Source organism: Macaca fascicularis, chromosome 3, assembly GCF_037993035.2.
Source record: "Macaca fascicularis isolate 582-1 chromosome 3, T2T-MFA8v1.1".
Classification (NCBI taxonomy): Eukaryota; Metazoa; Chordata; class Mammalia; order Primates; family Cercopithecidae; genus Macaca; species Macaca fascicularis.
In genome coordinates this window covers 138,865,212-138,871,363 of record NC_088377.1, presented here as the reverse complement: position 1 = coordinate 138,871,363, position 6,152 = coordinate 138,865,212, and the positions used below count along the sequence as shown (strand labels likewise).

General features: G+C 42.1%; 1 pseudogene; it reads right to left on the bottom strand.

Moving 5' to 3' along the window:
• Positions 1-889: 889 nt before the first annotated feature.
• LOC102134322 (stearoyl-CoA desaturase pseudogene) lies at positions 890-3,348 on the bottom strand (annotated as a pseudogene).
• Positions 3,349-6,152: the final 2,804 nt, after the last annotated feature.

Below are 6,152 nucleotides of genomic sequence, written 5' to 3'. Positions count from 1 at the left end.
ATGACTGAGCTACAGGGACAGGAGTGGTCCAAGGTTCTCAAAACACTGATGTTCTGTTTTTGTTTTGTTTTTTTTCCCCAGACTTCTATACTATTGTCTGCCCTAGGCTGTAGGGAATACAGGTTAGTTTGCTGAACAGACACTCTGTTCAGCAGGGTTTGTGGTATCTCAAATCCCAGGTCTCAGCCAAAGCTTTGCAGTTCACCCTGACTCCAGGGAAGAGGGCCTCTTTTCAGGGTGAGGCACTTGGGTTCTTGCCCTTGCTTCTTCCCAGTGAGAACTGTTTCCTCCTACTTCTACAAGCACTGTACTGCCAGCTGAGAGCACTGACTCAGGCGGGTCACCCTTACCGAGCAAGCAGGGGGCATTCAGCATACTCTCTGGTTCTGACCCTGACAGAGGGGACTGAAAATAAACCCTCTTTTGCTCTGTGGCTGACCCACCGGCTCAAAGTGAGCACTTGGATTGGCTGTGCCTCATGAGAGAAGGAGAGAGAGAGAGAGGCTCTCTGGGCCAGAAATGTTTCTGAGGGTTTGCCAGCCTTGTCTTGAGCCATCAGTGTGGCAGGGGAGCACAGGGGTGTAAGTGGAGACACTCTGGAGGCCACATGAAAGTGGCAGCTAGCTGTACTTTCGAAAGAGAAGCAATGGTTCAGTGACCCTGAGCATTCTGTCTGCAGGAGGGAGCTGCCTGGACAGCAAGTCATCACTGCCTCTGAATACACGCAAAGGAAGCTGCCTGTCCAGGCAAAGAAAAAAACGTTTAGGGGAGAGAAAGATCTGGTAAAAGAAAAGGGACAGACAGGGTAGAGCCAGGAATCAAGAATCAGGGTAGTGAAGAGATTCCTAACCCTGCCCTCCAGGCAGTTCTATACTTTAGGCTAGATGTTAACAGAGCCAAAAAAAAAAAGAAAAGAAAAAAAAAAGAGAGAGAGAGAGAGAAGGGGCACAACACTGTGGGGAGAAGCCTTCTAGTTTTCACTCATTTCGAGGAGAAACTGGAACTAATTAATGAATGGACCTAATATCTAGCTTACTTCATTAAGACTCCCAATAGCTCAGTAACATTCTCAAGCCCCTGGCAACATGTGTTCAGATCCCTTCCAATGTGAAGTTCGCTGTTAGAAGCTGCCTATAGATCCTGTCCCTCAACCTCTCCATCTCATGTCCAACAGTGGACAGGAAATTGGCGACCCAACGAATTCCTCCTCTTCTTCAGAGTTTTTTCAAACATCCCTCTTTGGGAGGGAAATACTCTAATAGTGTAACGTTCTAAGCAATGTATATATGTATATATATTTTATGTTTGACCTGACTCCACCTCCTAAAATCCTTCCCTTTTTTTGGATGTTTGGAAATGCTACAGCCATCTTATTACTATGAGGGGAGCAACCAATATCCTGAAGATGGCAGAGCAGAAAGAGGAAAGAATTGTGATGAGCAGCTCATGGAATCCTCAAAATTCTATGAGCTGCTGTTTTTACCAATTCTGGAAACACCCAACTTCAAGACTTCTTGATACATGAACTAAGAAATCTCCTTGTTATTAAAGAAAAAAAGAAAGAAAAGAAAACCCTTCCCCAGCAGAGACCATTTTTACTACAAACTCAAAAAAACGTCTCTTCTTTATCCTCAGCCTAAACTATATGTTGTGACATTGAATTAGCATTGCCAAACACCACAGCCACTTCTTACCCCGAGCCAGGAGAGAATGCAAGCATGCTGTGTGGTGGAGTTTGAAGTCCTCACTAGGTAGGCAGCTGCACGTCTGATCATGGCAAGAGGTTCCTCTTGCTTCACTTCCCTCGTCCTTACATTCATACATGCTAAATCTCTCCTCTGACAGTTTACCTGCTTTAGAAGCTTTGTGTCAAATGAAGTTGCTTTTCCATTCCATCTGGCAAAAGCCTGGGCTGAAGATAATTAACAGGGGACTGCCCAGAAGATTCTGTTTTATCTCTAGCTCAAGCCACCTACTTCAAAGCTCACAACAGCTCAAGGAAAGACAGCTATCTGGAGCAAAGACCATTCGTTTAAGGTTACAGAAAGGTTGTCTAGGCTTTGGAAGCTGGACACTGAACAAAGACTGACGAGCTGCTTGCCTGGGAGGCAATAAGAGAAAGAAGGGCGATAGCAACAAAGTGAAAAGGAGGACAATGGGCCTAGAAGAGAGAGAGGATAAGAGAAGAAATAACATCAGCTTAACGTCATAAAGGCAGAGTTGTTGGCTTTCAATACTTTTGTATTTTAAAAGAATACTGTACTGGAATGGGTTGACATAGTCATCTTTAGCATCCTGGTAGCATTATTCAGTAGTTAATAAACAGACATTAAAACCTCTGCCTGGCTGGCTTTTGTAAAAGGAACCTGAGGGACCCCAAACTCAGCCACTCTTGTAGCTTCAGTCTCCGATTCTTTTAATGCTGGCCAAGGTGGAGGCCTTGGAGACTTTCTTCCTGTCATAGGCCAGACCCAGGGAGGCCATGCAATCAATGAAGAATGTGGTGAAGCTGATGTGCCAGCAGTACTCACTGGCACAGTAGTCATAGGGAAAGGAGTGGTGGTACTCGTGGAAGCCCTCACCAACAGCTCCAGGTGAAACCAGGACATTCTCCCGGGGACTAATGTTCTTGTCATAAGGACGATATCCGAAGAGGTGAGCAGCACTGTTCACCAGCCAGGTGGCATGAAGCACTACAGCATACCGCAAGAAGGTGGCAATGAACAAGCTGTGTTGAAAAGTTTCACCCCAGAAACACCAGGGCACAAGCGTGGGCAGGGTGAAGCACATATCAGCAGCAAACCAGGGTTTGTAGTACCCCCTCTGGAACATCACCAGTTTCTCGGCTTCTAGATCAGACAAGTCTAGCGTACCACCCTTCTCTTTGACAGCTGAGTGTTTGCACAGCCAACCCACGTGAGAGAAGACAAAGCCATGTCTGGAATTACGAGGATCAGCATGTGTTTCTGAAAACTTGTGATGGGCATGGTGGTCGTGAGCCCATTCATAGATACCATTCTGGAATGCCATTGTGTTGGCAATGATCAGAAAGAGCCGCAGGGGCAGCCGAGCTTTGTAAGAGGGGTGGCTCCACAGAGGATGAGCTCCTGCTGTTATGTCCAGGGCCCTGACAAAATAGTAGAATAACCCCCAAAGCCAGGAGTAGAACTTGCAGGTAGGAATCAAAGTGATCCCAAACAGGGCACCCAAGTGTAGCAGAGACATAAGGATGACGTTTCTCCAGACATAATTAACCTTGGGGCTTGGGCCTTCCTTATCATTATAGGTGGGGTCATATATATCATCTTTTATACCAGGGTGAATGTCTTCTTCCAAGTAGAGGGGCATCGTCTCCAACTTATCTCCCCCATTCTGCAGGACCCTGGAGGGAGGCGCTGTGATGGTGGTGGTGGTGGTACGGGAGCTAGAGATAACTCCGTCCTGTGTTCCCGCCCCCCAGGCATGTCGCAGGGGGACGTGGCCGCCTCCCCAGAATCGGGAGCTCTGGGGACGCGGGCAGCCTCGCCTCCCTCCTGGGCGAACGCCGGGTGCTGGGTACCTATGTTAGCACTTTGAAGAATATGAAGACTTGCCTGGCCCAGCATATGATCAGTTGTGTTATACATTCTATGTGAACTTGTAAAGAATGTGAATTCTATAACTTAGATGTAAGTTTATTAATACAGATCAACTTTGTTAGTAATGTTCAAGTCTACATCTTGATTGATTTTTAACCTGTTTTATTATTTGCAAAGAGAGATGTGTTAAAATCTCCAATTATGGCTGTGAATTTGTTTTTTATGTATTTGTTTTACCTAGAGAAAGACAATGTTAGTAGGTACATAAAAGTCTAGAATTGCCATATCATTCTAGTGACTCAAAGTTTAATGAGGAAATATTCCTCTTTATTGGTAGTAATGCTTCTTGCCACTGTTAGTATGAGCTTTCTTTTAGTTAGTTTTTGAACACTATTTTTTTTTCATCCTTTTACTTTTGGTCTTTTATTTCAACTTAAGAAATGTCTTTTGTAAGCAACATAGGTTTTTAAATTTTTGTTTTAAATCCAGTCTGAAAATCTTTGTTAGTGTTTTCAGTCTATTTACATTTACTGTAAGTACCATTATATTTGAGTTCAAATCTGCCACGCTACTCTCTGCATTCTATTTATCCACCTTTGCTGTGCTCCTTTTTTCTTGCCTTCTCTCAGATTAAGTATTTTCTTATTATTTATATTTTCTGCCTTGTTAGACTGATAATTATATATTATTCTTTTAGTGGTTACTCTAATGGTTACATTGCTGACTCATTAAAGTCTAATAGAAACTAATACTCAGCATTTCTTAGATAATGCAAACACATTGGAATATATTAACTTGATGTATACCATTCCTGCTTTTTGTGTTATTAAAAAGTATTTTAACTCCTTAAAACATTGTTTATATTGTTTTATAAAGTCAGTATTTATGCAGATTTATGTTTATTATGTAGTCTTACCATTGTTTTTCACTTCCGATATATCTCTGTGCTGCCTTGTTGGATCATTTTTCTATGAGCAGATCCTTATAGCATATCTGAAATATTTACTGACACAATTACTGACATAAGAGTACATGTTAAGAAATGAATATGGGCTGGGCATGGTGGCTCACACCTGTAATCCCAGCACTTTGGGAGGCCAAGGTAAGCAGATTACCTGAGGTCAGGAGCTTGAGACCAGCCTGGGCAACATGGTGAAATCTCATCTCTACTAAAAGTACAAAAATTAGCTGGGCATGGTGGCACACACCTGTAATCCCAGCTACTCGGGAGGCTGAAGCAGGAGAATTGCTCGAGTCCGGGAGAAGGAGGTTGCAGTGAACCGAAATCATGCCACCGCACTCCAGCATGGCCGACAAAGCAAGGTTCTGTCTCAAAAAAATATATATATAAAAGAGAGAAATGAATATGAAATATAGCAGGGATACAGAAGACAAGTAAGTTGGGAAGTGTTAAATTTGAAGAATTGGAAGGAAGGTCTAACAGGAGCTTATTTATAAGAGAGCTTCTTATTTCTTCAGACTGACAACTGGCTTACAGGTTTAAGACTCCTAACCCATCCAGTAATAAGAGTCAACATTAAAACTTTTAGGTGAAGCTTAAAATTGGTAAGACGTTGACTTTGAACCATGAATGGAGTTGGTCCAATGACAGTCTTTTAGATGGGATGCTGTGTTTGGAGTACAATTATTCCATTCAGATTGCTCTCTTCCCTCTACAATTTATGCATAAGCACAGAGGAGGAAAAGCCTGTAATGAAAAAAAAAAAAGAAAGAAAGAAAAAAAAGAAAGAAAAAGAAAGAAAAAAAAAAAGAAAAACAAAGAGGCAGTGTATATTTTTTAGATTCTTTTAAGGTATGGATTCTGAGACAGACAATCCTAAAGTTTTAATCTCAGGTTTTATACTTCCAAGCTATTTTGCCTTAATTAATTATCTCTGCCTCTTTCTCTCTATGATCTTTTCATTTCCTCAGCTAGACAATGAATATAATGAGAGTGCTTATCTTGTTGGGTTCTTGTGAGAAATAAATGAGATTATCTTTAAAAGTGGTAAGTCCATGCGTTGCACTTAGTAAGAGCTCAATAAATATTAGCTGCCCACACTCATACAGTCTTTCAGGGAGACTGATGACACAGGGCAGCATTTCATCATGACAATTATATGAATACAATGTTTTATAGAATGTATGTGCAGAAGGAGACATTTCCACCCAGTTTGGCATAATGTCTGTTAAGAGAAACAGGTAAGTATAGTAACAGCCACACTAAGATCAGAAAGAAGTGGTAGAAATGACCTGAGTAATGGCTGCCAATAGGAAAACAGAAATAGTATAGGAAGAAATGTTGGGCACATCAAGGTAGAAGAAGAAAAGGGAAAGGTTATGCTTCCTCAGCACGAGGTACCCTAAACCCAGGAAGGAGGGGTTGGGAATAAGTTTTATAGACACTCTGCTGGTGGAGTTGAGCAAGGGTGTATTTTTTTGTTGTCGATGCCATTGTTTCCTTTTTGTATCCTTCAGATTAGTGGAACCAGAGAGAACATCAGATTACATAGTATTATGTATAAGTATGACCTTAATACATAGCAGAAGAAGCCTAGTATAGCAGCAGAAGGC